The following is a 17775-nucleotide window of genomic DNA, read 5'->3' on the forward strand; positions in this document are numbered from 1 at the left end:
TTTTACATGCTGGCCTTTTCGCCTCTGGATAGCGACAGCTTCCTCAGGCAGTTTCGTTGTCCACAATTCATTCTCATGAATGCCTTCAAGGTTTTACAGATATGTGTCGATAATTGCTTACACACTTCTTTTCTTTTCCGCGTTAGCCTTTAGGGTCATCTACCATTCCGATGAGGAAACAATGTTTATTACTGCGTAAGTGATCAAATCTTACTCTCAAAAGATACACAGTAAAAAAAAGTTTTGCATCACCCCGGTTCCCAGAGCTCCTGAAAATAAACATTTACTTTGGAAATTGTATCAGACTGTTCAGCGATGTCACTAAAACTGCCCAAATATGAGAACAACCATGCAAGAGCAGCGCCTATTAGACGGAGGGGGGCCGACAGCCGATCAGTTCCATGCATTCCACCAGGAGGTGGTACACTGCTCTGCAGTTCAATCGTGCCTAGGCGGTCAATAACACGGTTCGATTGCCTCTGCATTGTTACTCTGTGCTAGGAAGGGCTCTCAACAAGGAAAGTGTCCAGGGGTCTCGGAGTGAACCGAAGCGATGTTCTTCGGACGTGGAGAAGGTACAGGGAGACAGGAACTGTCGATGACATGCCTCGCTCAGGCCACCCAAGGGCTACTGCTGCAGTGGAGACCGATACCTACGAATTACTGCTCGTAGGAACCCTGACAGCATCGCTACCATGTTGAATAATGCTTTTCGTGCAGTCACAGGATGTCGTGTTACAACTCAAACTGTGCGCAAAGGGCTGCGTGATGCGCAACCTCAACCCCGACGTCCATGGCGAGATCCATCTTTGTCACCACGACACCATGCAGCGCGATACAGATGGGCCCAACAACGTGCCCAAAGGACCGCTCAGTATTGGCATCATGTTCTCTTCACCGATGAATGTCGCATATGCCTTCAACCAGACAATCGTCGGAGACGCGTTTGGAGGTAACCAGGACAGGCTGAACGCCACAGACACACTGTCCAGCGAGTGCAGCGAGGTGGAGATTTCCTGATGTTTTGGGGTGGCATTATGTGGGGCCCACGTACGCCGCTGGTGGTCATGGAAGGTGCCGTAACGGCTGTAGGGTGCGTGAATGCCATACTCCGACCGATAGTGCAACCACATCAGCAACATATTGGACAGACATTCATCTTCATGGGCAACTATTCGCGCCCCCATCGTGCACATCTTGTGAATGACTTCCTTCAGGATAACGACATCACTCGACTAGAGTGGCCAGCATGTTCTCCAGATATGAACCCTATCGAATATGCCTGGGATCGATTGAAAAGGGCTGTTTATGGACGATGTGACCCATCATTCACTCCGAGGGATCTATCCTGAATCGCCTTTGGGGAGTTGTACAATCCGAACCAACAGTGCCTTGATGAACTTGTGAATAGTATGCCACGACGATTACAGGCAGGCATCAATGCAAGAGGACGTGTTACTGGGTATTAGAGGTACCGGAGTGTACAGCAATCTGATTCTAAACGAAATCATCTACTAACATCTGTGGTGCACTGACCTGCTACTATTGTCTAACATTTCATTCGTTCATTCACACATTACGTTTCGTAAATCCCAGCGTGAAAAAGAGCCTTCACAGATGTGGAATGCCTCAAGTTGTTCATTAACAGCCAGGATCACCAACTGCTGGATACTTCTGTTAAATACACTCCTGGAAATTGAAATAAGAACACCGTGAATTCATTGTCCCAGGAAGGGGAAACTTTATTGACACATTCCTGGGGTCAGATACATCACATGATCACACTGACAGAACCACAGGCACATAGACACAGGCAACAGAGCATGCACAATGTCGGCACTAGTGCAGTGTATATCCACCTTTCGCAGCAATGCAGGCTGCTATTCTCCCATGGAGACGATCGTAGAGATGCTGGATGTAGTCCTGTGGAACGGCTTGCCATGCCATTTCCACCTGGCGCCTCAGTTGTACCAGCGTTCGTGCTGGACGTGCACACCGCGTGAGACGACGCTTCATCCAGTCCCAAACATGCTCAATGGGGGACAGATCCGGAGATCTTGCTGGCCAGGGTAGTTGACTTACACCTTCTAGAGCACGTTGGGTGGCACGGGATACATGCGGACGTGCACTGTCCTGTTGGAACAGCAAGTTCCCTTGCCGGTCTAGGAATGGTAGAACGATGGGTTCGATGACGGTTTGGATGTACCGTGCGCTATTCAGTGTCCCCTCGACGATCACCAGTGGTGTACGGCTAGTGTAGGAGATCGCTCCCCACACCATGATGCCGGGTGTTGGCCCTGTGTGCCTCGGTCGTATGCAGTCCTGATTGTGGCGCTCACCTGCACGGCGCCAAACACGCATACGACCATCATTGGCACCAAGGCAGAAGCGACTCTCATCGCTGAAGACGACACGTCTCCATTCGTCCCTCCATTCACGCCTGTCGCGACACCACTGGAGGCGGACTGCACGATGTTGGGGCGTGAGCGGAAGACGGCCTAACGGTGTGCGGGACCGTAGCCCAGCTTCATGGAGACGGTTGCGAATGGTCCTCGCCGATACCCCAGGAGCAACAGTGTCCCTAATTTGCTGGGAAGTGGCGGTGCGGTCCCCTACGGCACTGCGTACGATCCTACGGTCTTGGCGTGCATCCGTGCGTCGCTGCGGTCCGGTCCCAGGTCGACGGGCACGTGCACCTTCCGCCGACCACTGGCGACAACATCGATGTACTGTGGAGACCTCACGCCCCACGTGTTGAGCAATTCGGCGGTACGTCCACCCGGCCTCCCGCATGCCCACTATACGCCCTCGCTCAAAGTCCGTCAACTGCACATACGGTTCACGTCCACGCTGTCGCGGCATGCTACCAGCGTTAAAGACTGCGATGGAGCTCCGTATGCCACGGCAAACTGGCTGACACTGACGGCGGCGGTGCACAAATGCTGCGCAGCTAGCGCCATTCGACGGCCAACACCGCGGTTCCTGGTGTGTCCGCTGTGCCGTGCGTGTGATCATTGCTTGTACAGCCCTCTCGCAGTGTCCGGAGCAAGTATGGTGGGTCTGACACACCGGTGTCAATGTGTTCTTTTTTCCATTTCCAGGAGTGTATAATAACAAAAAATTATGACTAGCACTAATCTCAAACTATAATTACGCCACCAGCCTCTCAATCTAGATCATTTTGAGTATGTATGTTAGAAAAAACACCAGGTACTCTCTTTTTTTTAAAAAAAAAAAAAAGAGCACTTATGCTGCCTGTATGATGATTTTATTTCATATTTATGGCAAAAAAATTATATAGCTTATGTTGCTTCACAGAACGACCATCATTTGTCCATATACTGGAAAAGTCAGGATCTATCTACGCTAGCGAAGAAAGAACCCATGAAATTCATTCAGTTGTTCCTTAATATCACGCAAGCAAATTTATAGCCTGTCATACCGTATATCATTGTCGAACAAAGGACCACCGGCAGTAGAAGTAAATTTCTATTAGAATTTAATTGCCTTGTGGCTCGTAAGTAAGATGTGTTGCGGCCACAGTCCTATATCGCCGTGCTGCCAGAACTAGGAACACGAATTAGCCAGAAACTTTCCGATGAGTATTGGAGCCGCGAAGCTGCCGTAATTATGATACCTCATTTTAATATTAGGCCACCACGAGAACGTAATTAATTTCGTAATCCTCGCGATATTAATCAGTAAAACAAAACCATTCTATAATATTAAGATATTTCAGCATTCCCCCTACGCGTGCCACTCACAAACAATAATTATGCAATAAAGGAATTGCTAAGCTCACGAAGAGAACGTAAATTGGCGCCACATTAATGTTCGGGCCTTTTTTGCTGTGGACAAATAACTATATCTTCTTAACTTCATATTAGCTTGTTAAGCATTCTATCCTGGCACCATTTCTTATTGGCTTTCCGGCGTGTTCTTTTAAAATTATCGGGTGTATTTCGCATTTGAACCTTCTCTTCAATTCCCGCCTTGAAGAACTGGCCTTTGGCTTACTGTATAGTCAGTTGCACGCCATAATTTTAAATGAAACGTCCGCAGCAACATCTCTGATAGCGGTCTCGAATCTGTAATCAATGCCCTTTTGCATAGTGTATAGATAAACAATATTTTGTTTTGTCGTTGCAGTTTAAAATGAGTGCAAAATATTTGAATTGTCAGGAAGGAGGGTGCCTTGGAAATCATCCAAAGGGACCACAGCTTTTATATCGAACCGCTGTTAAAATTCTTAGAAAGTCAAAGACGTTCGTTACGAAGTGGGTCAGACGATATTTAGAGGTAGGAAACGTGGATGATTTACCGGAGAGAGGGCTAAGGCGCCAAGCTATCATCGATGATGGCGGAAACTGGATTAACAAGTAGGTAATTGTGCAATTAGTAATAACATGTATTTTCATGCAGGCATACAATAGTGTCTTTTATTTCATACAGATAACGGCGAACACTTTCTTGTGTGACCCGTACTTCGTCAGTATCTTGACGTTTCTATCCCCACGTTGGAACCCTCTTCTGGAGCCTTCTGTCTACAGGTGAAAATGTTTCTTTGCCTAACGTACTTGTTTAAGTGTGGCTAACCTACCAGCATCAAAGTAGGATGCTGTCTTCATTTCTCTATAGTCGTTGGATGTTGTGAACTGTAGAGTGACGAACGTCGAACGGACGTGATTTTCATTGTGCAGCTCTATCCTGGAAGCTTTTTTTCTTCTGTAGGTACACCACCGACTGAGCTACCCAAGTATGATTCACGACCAGCCCTTAGAGTTTTACTTCCGCCAGTACCTCTTCCCCTGCCTTGTAAGCTTCATAGTTCTGCTTCCACTGCGAAACTAGCAGTCCTCAAAGCCACACCACAGGGAATTGTTTCCAAACTGGAAGAAGAAGAGGTGATGGCAGACACAATGCTGTGAGGGCGAATCGTGAGTAGTCCTTGGCTGGCTCAGTCGGTGGAGCAGCTGCCCGCGAAAGGCAAGGGAACCACATTTTTCTGGCGGCCCAGCGCGCAGTATTAATCCACCAGGAAGTTTTAAACGCGGAATAATCCTTGGAACGAACACAGATTTCTGCTTCAATTGAAGGAGAAAGATGTCAGATTACTTTCATCCCATGTGACACCTAGCACCGTTGTGACGATGAAAACGTAACTTCTGGAGTAAAGCGCTAGATATGAAGCGTCCACGCCGTAATTTCTTCCATTTAAACTAGTGTAAATACGCTCATGACCTCGATGCCAAACTTTAATGTGAGGTTACATCGTATTGCCTAAATAACCATATGGAAAAATTGCCCATGGTTAGTAATTTTGAAACAGTGAAATTATATGTTAAAAATATTATTTCTTCAAGCAAGCGTATAATTTTCATGTATTATGTTTATTTTCTAAGTTACTCGAAAGAATCGATGATGTGATTGTATGGTCGAAAATGATATACCGTATTCTGAATGTAGAACTGGGAAGCAGATGGAGGAAAACTGTCAGCGACAAGTAACAGGAACACTCATTAGAATACGTGTACAGGAACTGTAGTGGAGCTTAATCAAGACTGAATTCTACACAGTCGCGAACACATATATTCTAAATAAAGTACTCGTATCCGTTTGAAATCATCTTAAGGAGGGTGCAATTATATTGAACCAGAACTGTATGTGGAATATCAGCATGTTACCCACATCATGTAACAGCTGGAAGAACATCCCGTCACAATAAGACAGATGTCAGTTTTTCTCAGATAAGTGCCATCGAACATCTCACGTGTCACGCACCAAACTGTCGCTCATAAAATAAGTGCTGTCTCCTATGGAAGCACAAGTAATAATTGCCGAGGGCAGGAAGATTAATATTTGATGTCCCACCTATATCTACATCTATATATATACTCCGCTAGCCACCAAGCGGTATGTGGCGGAGGGAATAATTCGCGCCAAAGTCATATTTCCCCCCCACCCCTCCTCTGTTCCACTTGCGGATCGCGCAAGGGAAAAACGACTGTCTGAACGCCTCAGTACGAACCCTAATTTCCCTTATCTTTGAATGGTGATCATTGCGCGATTTGAATGTTGGTGGTAATAATATATGCACTACATTCTCGGTGAAGATCGGATTTCGAAATTTAGTCAGCAGTCCCTTCCGTTTAACGCGCCGTCTACCTGCAAGTGTGTCGCACTTCAAACTTTCTATGAGATTTGTAACGCTCTCGCGATGGCTAAATGTACCAGTCACGAATCTTGCCGCTCTTCTTTGGACATTCTCAATCTCTTGAATCAGTCCCAACTGGTAAGGGTCCCGTACAGACGAACAATACTCTAAGACTGGACGAACTAACGTATTGTAAACAATTTCCTTTGTTGAAGGACTACATCGCTTCCAATAAACCGCAATCTAGAGTTCGCCTTGCCCGTTACTTGCGTAATCTGATCATTCCATTTGAGATCATTTCGAATAGTCTCGCCCAGATACTTGACGGATGTTACCGCTTCCCAAGACTGGTCATTTATTTTGTACTCGTACATTAATGGGGATTTTCGCCTTGTGATACGCAGTAGGTTACAGTTACTAATATTGAGAGACAACTGCCAGTCAAGCCTGCAAATCCTCATTGATTTGTTCACAACTTTCGTGTGATTCTACTTTCCTGTAGGCTACAGCATCATCGTCAAACAGTCTAATGCTGCTGTCAATACCATCAACTACATCTTTTATGTAAATCGTAGAAAGCAGGGGACATATTACGCTGTCCCTGGGACACACCTGAAGTTGCGCTTGTTTCTGTTGAAGTCACCCCGTTCAGGACGACATACTGCTCCCTGTCTGTTAGAAAACTTTCTATCCAACCGCATATGTTATCGGATAGATCGTAAGCGCGCACTTTTTGGAGCAAGCGACAGTGCGGAACTGAGTCGACCGCCCTTCGAAAGTCATGGCATCAACCTGGGACCCGGTATCTAGAGCCTGTTGTATACCAAGCACAAAGAGGGCCAGCTGTATCTCGCATGGCAGCTGTTTCCTAAAACGGTGCTGGTTTCTGCAGATGAGCTTCTCAGAGTCTAGAAAGGTCATGATGTCTGAAGACAAAATATGTTCCGTGATTCTACAAAAAATCGATGTCAGTGAAATTGGCCGTAATTATGTGCATCCGATTTTCTCCCCTTTTTATAGATTGCTATGACCTGGGCCTTTTTCCAGGCCCGTGGAACTTTCCACTGTTCCAATGATCTCTGATACATGATGGATAAGAATGCTGCTATATTTGTAGCATAGTCAACATATTTTCTTATGGGGATACCGTCTGGGCCAGATGCCTTCCCGGCGTCTAAGGATTTTAACTGTTTTACAATCCCAGATACACTAAACACTATGTCAGCCATCCTTGCGTTTGTTCGATAATTGAAAGGGGAATGGTGCTGCAGTCCTCTACCGTAAACGAGTTTTTGAAAGCTAGGTTGAGAATTTCGGCCTTCTGTTTATCATCATCAGTTACATTACCCGTACTGTCAGCAAGAGAAAGTATTGCATTATTTGTAGCGTTCATAGATTTTACGTACGACCAAAATTTTGGGGGATTATTTTTAGATTCTGCAGATAAAATATTGCTTTCAAATGCGTTGACTCTCTCATTGTCCTTCTGACAGCTGCTTTCATTTCTCATAATTTCTGTTTGTCAGCGGGGCAGTGACTACGTTTAAAACGACTGTGCAAAATTCTTTGCTTTCTCGGCAACTTCCTAATATGTTTGTTGTACCAAGGTGGATCCTTTCCCTTCCCTATATTTTTGCTAGGCACATACTTCTCTAGCACATGGTGGACAGTACCTTTAAATTCCGACCAAAGGTGCTCAATATCCTTGTGTCCCGCGGTGAATGCTTGGAGCTGAATATGGAGATATTCATTAATGACACTTTTATTTCTTTCCCAAACAAGAAAACTCTACGTTGTTACTTTGTTTTTTGCAACTTCCACTGACATAGAAGCCACAACGACATTATGGTCGCTAATACCTTCTTCCAGATTAACTTCCTCAAAAAGATCAGGTCTGTTTGTTGCCAAGATATCTAATATGTTCCCATCTCGAGTTGGTTTTCTAACCAACTGCTCAAGGTTGTATGTTGAGAGCACTCCTAGAATAACTTCACACGAATCTTTGCTTGTGCCCCCTGTGATAAACGTGTAATTTTCCCAGTCAATGGATGCTAGATTAAAATCTCCACCTATAACTAATGGCTAATTTGGATATTTATTTCTTATGTACTAAAGGCTTTCCCTGAAACGTTCTGCAACGTTTGTTGCGGATGCTGGTGGTCTATAAAAACATCATAATACAATGGTCAGTCCGTGTCACATTGACAGCTTTATCCAGACTATTTCACAGTCCGACCCAGTATCGATCTCAACTGCGTTTAAACAGCTTTTAACTGCAATGAACACACCACCTCCCATAGAATCAGTCCTATCCTTCTTAAACATTGTCCAATCCGAGTTCAAAATTTCACTGCTATTTATGTCTCGTTTCAACCAGCTTTCGGTACCTAATACAATACTGGCATTACTACTGTTTATTTCGGAGAGTAACTCGGGGATCTTGCTACAGACACTTCGACAATTTACTAACATGAGATTAAGCATATTTAAATCCTTTGGAATGACCTGTTTAAGCGAACTAACAATTTTTACAGTTGGAACACCCACATCAGTGACATGAACTGCTAATTTTTCAGGCCAACAGTTTGTTTCCCGTGGGGAGGAACCTAATATAAAAAAAAATCCCATCTGCACGCCACAAGTGCTGTGCTACCCATGTAGATGCTTCCTGTGTGTAGTGCACCCCGGATCTATCGAGAGGCGTCCTACAACCTTCCACCCCATAGCGTGGATCGAGGAATCTGCAACCATTTTCGTCACAGAGTCGATGTAGCCTCTGGTTTAGATTCTCCACTCGACTCCAAACCAGAGGACCCCGGTCCACCCTGGGTACGATGCTGCAGATCGTCAGTTTGGCTTCCACTCCTCGGGAGATTGAGGCTACCTTCGCCAACTTAGCCAGCCGTCGAAAGGGGCCAAGTATTTCCTCGGAACCCCGACGACAGGCGTCGTTGATGCCGACATGTGCAACAATCTGCAGCTGGCTGCACCCCGCACACCGAGTGAACGTTGGACTTCTTCCCCGCCTTAGCCGCTATGTTCCTGAGGGGCTCCATGACCAGCCCAACATTGGAGCTCCCAATAAGCAACAAACCCCTATTCCCACGTGCCTGGCCGAACCTTGCTGAAGGAGCTGCCACTATCCTAGTAGCAGAAGGTACATTCTGATCCGGCTCAACCTCCCCCCCCCCCCCCAATTCAGATAGCACACTGAATCTATTAGCAAAGTGTATGGGATTTGACTGGAGCCTGCGTCCCCCACGCAGCCTTCACCTTGAAGCTCGAGACCTCGACACAGTCCGTCACCCACACTGAGGTGAGAGTGGGCCGGCCAGCAAAGTTGCACCTGAGGTCGGCTCAGTGACAGAGAGCTGTGATCTCTCTCTCCCCGACCCCCCCCCCCCCCCCCCGCACATCTAGTACAGCAGAGGCTGCCCCAGGCAACCCATCCCCACCGCACCTCAAGGTGGCACTCTTGAGCTTGTTGACTGTGGCCAACAAGGCATCCAGATCCGTTTGCACTGTGACCAACTCCTCCTGCATCCGCACACAACAGACAGTCCCTATCCATCTAGCTAATAAATGATTTACTATGGAAAACTTAAGGAAACCTACTGCCACACAAGGTAAACAGTTACACTCTAGTTGGCAGAAAGGACACTCAATAATGAAAATAAAAATTATGGTAGAAGCTAGATCTGGTTCTTAGTTTCCTGCTAGGGCCTACTGAGTGAATACTAAAGAATAAGACAGTGACCTACAGTAAACAGCTAGGGACTATCTAGTGAATATTATTAACGAATTAAACAGTGACCTACGGCAAGCTGCACCTCCTGATTATCCCTCGTATTTGTAAAGTCACTTAGTCTTGTACAAAAAGGTGTGAATTATTCAGGAACACACATTGTCAATAACTTGCCAGCAGCCATAAAAAGCTTAACAACCAATGAAATTCAGTTTAAGAGAAACCTAAAGGATTTATTGGTGGCCAAATCCTTCTACTCCATTGATGAATTTCTTAGTAAAACCAACCGATTTGTATATAAGTACAACATAACTTCTGCACAATTCCAGTGCAGTAATGTGTTCATTGAAAATGTGTGTGTGTGTGTGTGTGTGTGTGTGTGTGTGTGTGTGTGTGTGTGTGTGTTTTAGTATAATCTAACTTCTGCACCATTTTAGTGCAGTAATGTGTTCATTGTAAATAAGTATTACAGTAGTTGTATTACCTTATAAATAAATAAAAAACTTTTTTATTTTAAATTCAGTGCATTAGTATTTGTAAAATGACTCTTAGTGTTCGTTAAAAAATGACGATCATTCCACTTGGGACCTGTGGAATGGTACATTAGCTTATTTGTTTTAGTTGTAAATATTTGTCATGTATTGTTGTTTTTCTGACATGTTCCACATCCTGGAGGACCTCCTCACCACGGATCAATTGGAATGAAAGTAAATCTAATCTAATCAAGCGTTTACATACACGCGAAAGTGACCTAATAAAACTATAAAAACTGCTACCCTAAATGTACCGATTCTAAATGGCACTAATAAACGTAAACACTATTTTACACTGCCAGTTGCAGGTACAAAACAAAACATTTAGCTAACAATAAGAGTTCAGAATGTAAAGCACAAATACCAAGTCTGCTTTATATGAGCCGATGGGCTTACAGTACACGATCACTAAAGCCCACAACAAGCTAAGGAATTTAAGCAGACGACGAGGTGAGTTTTAGTTTTCTGCTAACTAAACCGTATGTAAGAAGGGCTCAGAAGTTGTATTGTAACACTTATTTACTCAGATATTGTTGTGCAATACTAATTTACCACGTATTTTATGTTTGCTTAACTGTAAACGGTCGCAGGTTTCGCTAGTCAAACGTATACACGTGAGGTTAGAATTCACTGTCAGTATCACTATTCCTAATAAAACGTATAAAAACTGCTACCTTCAATGTATCGAGTCTAAATGACACTAATAAAGGTGAATACTGAGTATTGTACACTAACGTAAACTGATTAACCCTCGTATTTATAATGTAAACAAACGTTTACCTACACGCGAAAAATAATCTAATAAAACGTATAAAAACTGCTACCTTCAATGCATCGAGTCTAAATGACACTAATAATCGCAAATACTGAGTATTGTGCACTGACCTAATTGATAATCTCCCGTATTTAACGTCAGTTAAGAATGTAAACAAACGTTAGGGTACATGCGAAATTGTCCTAAACAGAAACTTCGCTTATCTTATTCAGACGCAAATAAAAACTGAAACCTTCAGTTTGTCACTTAAATCTGACACTAATGCACGTAAATACTATATAATAGACAGTAAAATTCGTTAATTACTAGCTAAATTACTTACCTTGTAACACAGCAAGCGAAAAGCGCTCGCAGCCGGCGTCAGGGGTGCCAACTCCACACGGAGTGGACTGTAACACTATTACAGAATTATTGGATGATTTTGCTAAGAGTGACAAAATATACGGCTGTGAATGACAATGGCCAACAACAGAACGCGTGGTTGTGCCTACTGTGACGAAATTACAAGGTTAACGGCACAAGTTATGGCCGTATCAACGTATCTTATACATGCCGAAAACTCTGAAGAAGTCACAATTATAATCCCGTCATTCTTATTTTCTGAGTTAATACTGTTAAACAGTATAATACTCGCAGTCAGTTGCTAGCAAAGATAAAAGACATTTTGAAATGTAAACCACGCCTCTTGTTTAAGGGGCCACACTAAGTGGAAATAGTCTACGATGACCTATCTCAAGCACAGGAACTTTCTTGCGTCAATGTTAATGCCTCCTGAATGAGATTTTCACTCTGCAGCGGAATGTGCGCTGATATGAAACTTTGGCAGATTTAAACTGTGTGCACGGACCGAGACTCGAACTCGGGACCTTTGCCTTTCGCGGGCAAGCGCTCTACCAACTGAGCTACCCAAGCACGACTCGCGCCACCTCCTCACAGCTTTACTTCTGCCAGTACCTCGTCTCCTACCTTCCAAACTTTACAGAAGCTCTCCTGCGAACCTTCTCATTCTGGAAACATCCCCCAGGCTGTGGCTAAGCCATGTCTCCGGAATATCCTTTCTTTCAGGAGTGCTAGTTCTGCAAGGTTCGCAGGAGAGCTTCTGTAAAGTTTGGCAGGTAGGAGACGAGGTACTGGCAGAATTAAAGCTGTGAGTCGTGCTTGGGTAGCTCAGTTGGTAGAGCACTTGCCCGCGAAAGGCAAAGGTCCCGAGTTCGAGTCTCAGTCCGGCACACAGTTTTAATCTGCCAGAAAGTTTAATGCCTCCTCTTTGAATACATTATGTTTGAACCGTACCCATTTCTGTTAGGCGCGTAGTCTTACAGGTGACAATTATGGAACTATATGAAATAAAATCACCATAACTTCGGAACGGTTTGTGTTAGGACGTTCAAACTTCACGGTTGGCCGCGGGGCATGATGTGTAGTAGTATGCGCATCCATGGGTTGGTTTTTGCGACGAAACCCACTTTCATTTGGATAGGTTCGTCAATAATCAAAATTGGCGCATTTGGAGGATTGAAAACCCGCATTTCCCGATAATGAAGTTTATTCACCCTTAACAGGTGACTGTCTGATGTGCAGAGTCACGGAATAATCGGTGCGATATTCCTTGGTGGCACGATGACTACCGAACGGTACATGAAGGTTTTGGAAGATGATTTCATCCCTATTATCAGTGTGACCCTGATTTCGACAAGCTGTGGCTCATGCAAGACGGATCTCGACCCCATTGAAGCAGGAGGATGTTTCATGTCCTGAAGAAGCTCTTTGGGGACTTCATTCTGGCTCTGGTGTAGCCAGAGGCCACTGGCATGGGCCTCTATTTGCCGTCATATTCTCCGGATCTAAACACATGCGACTCCTTTTTATGGGGCTGTATTAAACACAAGATGAAGAAGTATTGCTGAGCGGAAAACAGCCATTCAGTAGGTCATCGACAGCAGGTATGTCCCGACACTTCAGTAAGTCACGCAGAATGTCGCTATTCGTGTGCGCCACATCGCCAATGATGGCAACTGTATTGAGCATGTCATAATCTAATTTCGAATACCTGTTATGAACTTTACATGTTGAATAAAGTGTGTTCACCACGTAGTTTGTAACTACTTTCATTTTTTTCATATAGTTCAATAACTGTCACCCTGTACCATTACTGACTCTGTGGTCGTTAGAATTTTTTTTTTTCCTATACCGTATAGTGAACCGTGCACAAATATTACTTACTAGTGTGACGACTTTGTTAGCAGCAAACGTTATGACGATACACTTAATTTTTTACCCGACATATAAATATTCTTAAGAGTTGGACTCTCTATCACTCTCTCTCCCTCTCTCTCTGTCTGTCTGTCTGTCTGTCTCTCTCTCTCTCTCTCTCTCTCTCTCTCTCTCTCTCTCTCTGTGTGTGTGTGTGTGTTTGTGTGTGTGTGTGTGTGTGTGTGTGTGTGTGTGTGTAGATTTAGGACTTGCATCACAGTGTAGTTTCTATAGTACTTTATTTATCTCTATTCATTAGCGGTTGGCTACGTACAACTTCTCAGGAACCCTTTAATATCCAGGGCGCAAGAAAACCACATACACAAACTCGTAAAGTTATTAGACGCGATAAAAATAAACATTTTCCCTATGTGTCACAAGTGTCAGACTTACATCGTTTCTTCACTAGGAATCACTGAAGAGTTGATCCTGTACTTCCCTTAAGCACTTTGTGCACAATCAAACAACCTGTAAAACTTTAGCACCTTATCAAATATTTGACCGTATATGAAGTTGAAAGAAATTTTAAGTGTCGGCATATTTGGCACGATGGTGGACGTTGTAGGTGTCGGTATATCACTGCACATGTTTGACGAAAAACATTTATCTCACATTATCGTGATTTTCCACAGCTATGGAAACTGCTATCAACGACAAAAACAAAATAGCACTGGCATTACCAAAATGGTAGAGGCGTTTATCTTTCCATGTTACGATGATTAGAGGACCAAGTAGAAGAGAATATTTCGTATATTAATATTTTCAACATTCTGCGGCCCTGTCGGCAACTGTATAAATATTAATTTTAAATTAACAACAGCCTCAGTTGCAATATTTACCTAGGTTTTAGTTGGGATAACAAATCGTAGTTCCTTTTATTCTGAAGAAGGTTATGTTATCCCAAATGAAACCTGGGTAAATCTAGGTAAATACTGCAACTGAGGCTGTTGTTAATTTAAAATTAAAATTAATATTTCGTATACTTGCCTCTGCTGTTTCAAAGTGAGGTTGAAGTAACTAGGTTGTTAAAAGTCCGACTATTCGTTCGGAGCAACTCAGTGTAATCGTCAAGTTCTGAGTGTAACATTTCCTCTAGCAGATTTACATGGATATATTTCTCGCTCAGTTTCAACCATTCTCTTTCTTCTTCATACACAGGGCTGACGTTTATGCAAGAAACGCTTTCTATGCATTGGTAGCCACTCTCAATAGTGTCAAAATGCATCACGACACGCACGATGAGTTTAAACTGACGAACTTTGTTGGTATCTGTATGCGTACGGGCTTGTTTGACAAACTCGTAGACAGAAAAGAGAGAATTTGACAAACAAATTTTATCTTCTATTGGCTCCCTTAGAACAACTTTCAGAAGCATGGGGTTCGACGATACGCACAAAGTCACCTGGCACACGCAAATCCATCCAAATCTACCGATAATCCAATGATTCGCTAGCAAGTCGGATATGAAATGTAATTCATCTGGCGTAGAGAAATAGAGGCAGTTTGTAAGCACCCATGCCAATTTGAAATTCAACAACGGCTGCTGCCGTCAGTACCTCTTTAGTATCCTCGTCATACTATAACCAAACTGCGACTGTGAGGACGTCCAGAATGTCACCCATATCTACTTTGTACGTCCTAGATACAGAAAAGAATTAAACTGGCTACTTAAGGAGCTGATCCACATCAAGAGCTTCCCTCGCATGTGTCACCACTCTTGATAACAATGGATACAGGCATTCCAGTGTGCGCATGGGTGTGTGTGGGAAGGGTACGGGATGGTGGGGCAGGTGGATGTATATAAGTGTAATTGTAGCTTTCGACATTTCTGTTAACTAGAAACTTGTCGATTAACCTAGGAGGCTACTCTGTTTAATTACGTGTTGTTAACCACAACAATGACATTCGTTTTATATTCCTCAGAAACTGCGGAAAGATGAATTAATGTCTTGAAACAATAGGCAGCAAGTTTGGACTGGCTGTGTTGGTGTACCCAAAGCCCAATAAATTAGTAATAAAAGTTCTCATTTATTTTGACTGTTTCGTGTGTAATACGTTGAGATTGAAACCTGATTTTTAACAGTTGCATCTTTACGCTAGGAAGGTTAAATGGTTCAAATGGCTCCGAGCACTATGGGACTCAACTGCTGTGGTCATCAGTGCCCTAGAGCTTAGAACTACTTAAACCTAACTAACCTAAGGACATCACACACGTCCATGCCTGAGGCAGGATTCGAACCTGCGACCGTAGCAGTCGCACGGTTACCGGACTGCGCGTCTAGAACCGCGAGACCACCGCGGCCGGCTAGGAAGGTTACGTTTCCATCACTGCTAGCAGTGCCCATGTCCATGGATAAACGATTACACTACTACTGTTTGGCCGGCCGAAGTGGCCGTGCGGTTAAAGGCGCTGCAGTCTGGAACCGCAAGACCGCTACGGTCGCAGGTTCGAATCCTGCCTCGGGCATGGATGTTTGTGATGTCCTTAGGTTAGTTAGGTTTAACTAGTTTTAAGTTCTAGGGGACTAATGACCTCAGCAGTTGAGTCCCATAGTGCTCAGAGCCATTTGAACCATTTGAACCACTACTACTGTTTGCATTGTGCTGTGTTTACATGAAAGTATGTACTCATGTTCTTAGATTCTTAGTTGCTGACATGCATCTAATTTACGGGAAGACACAGTATAGCAGACGAGCGAAAAGGGCCGTGTATTCATAAAAATTTCCATGGAGGAGATTTCCAAATCATCTCACATTTCAAAGACTTCATGGTCGTCTCCATTAAAGAGGATCCAATAGACCAGAACGAGGGCAGACTGGTAAACATTACAACGTGCGAAATGTTCAGTTCGAGGAAGTTGTATTACAGTGAACTGAGGACAATCACAGCCCGAGCACACGATCCACAGTCACTGAACTGAGTACCTCCAATGCCAATTGTGTGTAACGTCCTGCACAACCCAGGGGTGCTGCCATTGAAGTATCAGAACATGCAACACCTGTCAGCTGATGACTTTCCTCAGGGCTTGGAAGTCTACCAAGAGTGTCTACACCAAAATGTGAACATCCCTGACTTCCAAACGTGTGTCCTGCGTATTGACAAGGCTGTCTTCATAAGGGAAGGAATACTGAACAGTCACTATAGGCATGTCTGGGAGTTGGAAAATGCACCGGCAACTCGCATGTTCTACCATCAGCAGAGACCCAAAGCAGGGTGAGTCAGGAGGAAAGGTACATGCTATGAACAGTGATAGTACTCGTGATACTGAATAAAAACTTCATATGGACTTATGCCCTTTATTTTATATATGTATTCAATGTTGTCAAGAGTGTTGAGGCATTCGAGGGATATATATCACTGCACCGATTTCAACCAACTTGGTACACACATCCATCACTGTCAGACGACTGTCGCTGTGGGGTGAGAACCACCTACCTATCATAGTTAATGAGATGTCATAAACAAAGAGATGCCTGAAAAACTGCCGCATCATGCATGACGTTTCAATGTATAACTCCCGTAACACAAATTGCATTCGCAATAAATATGCCGCTAAATGCACGTACAAAAGTATATCACGGTACAACGTGTGGTTCAGGATATTTGACGCCAAAAACACTCAGATGCCGCATTGTGCACAACTTTTAAATTTATTGCTTCATTTCTCCTACCTATATTCACAACGTGTCTCGATGACAGTATCGCCATGTTGTTGCTGTGGTCTTCAATCCAGAGACTGTTTTGACGCGGCTCTCTCCTGTGCAAGCTTCTTCATCTCCAAATACCTACTGCGACCTACATCCTTCTGAATCTGCTTAGTGTATTCGTCTCTTCGTCTCCCTCTACGATTTTTACCCTCCACGCTGCCGTACAATCATAAATTGATGATCCCTTGATGCCTACGAACCGATCTCTTCTTATAATCAAGTTGTGCGTAGATTGTGTGGGTAGATACGCGATATACCCACCTAATCTACAGCATTCTTCTGTAGCACCACATTTCGAAAGCTTCTATTCTCTTCTTGTGTAAGCTATTTATCTTCCATGTTTCACTTCCATAAACGACTACACTCTATACAAATACTTTCAGAAAAGACTTCCTGACACTTAAATCTACACTCGTTGTTAACAAATTTCTCTTCTTCAGAAACGCTTTCCTTGCCATTGTCAGTCTACATTTTATATCCTCACTACTTCGAGCATCATCAGTTATTTTGCTCCCCAAATAGCAAAACTCATCTACTACTTTAATTGTCTCATTTCCTAATCTAATTCCCTCAGCATTACCTGATTTAATTCGACTACATTCCATTA

At 43.8% G+C, this 17775-nt stretch overlaps 1 non-coding gene across 1 annotated transcript; it reads right to left on the minus strand.

Moving 5' to 3' along the window:
• Positions 1-12045: 12045 nt before the first annotated feature.
• On the minus strand, positions 12046-12119 carry Trnas-cga (transfer RNA serine (anticodon CGA)). The gene has a single exon. It is a non-coding gene; the product is annotated as a tRNA-Ser (tRNA).
• Positions 12120-17775: the final 5656 nt, after the last annotated feature.

This window comes from Schistocerca nitens, chromosome 1 (assembly GCF_023898315.1).
Source record: "Schistocerca nitens isolate TAMUIC-IGC-003100 chromosome 1, iqSchNite1.1, whole genome shotgun sequence".
Classification (NCBI taxonomy): Eukaryota; Metazoa; Arthropoda; class Insecta; order Orthoptera; family Acrididae; genus Schistocerca; species Schistocerca nitens.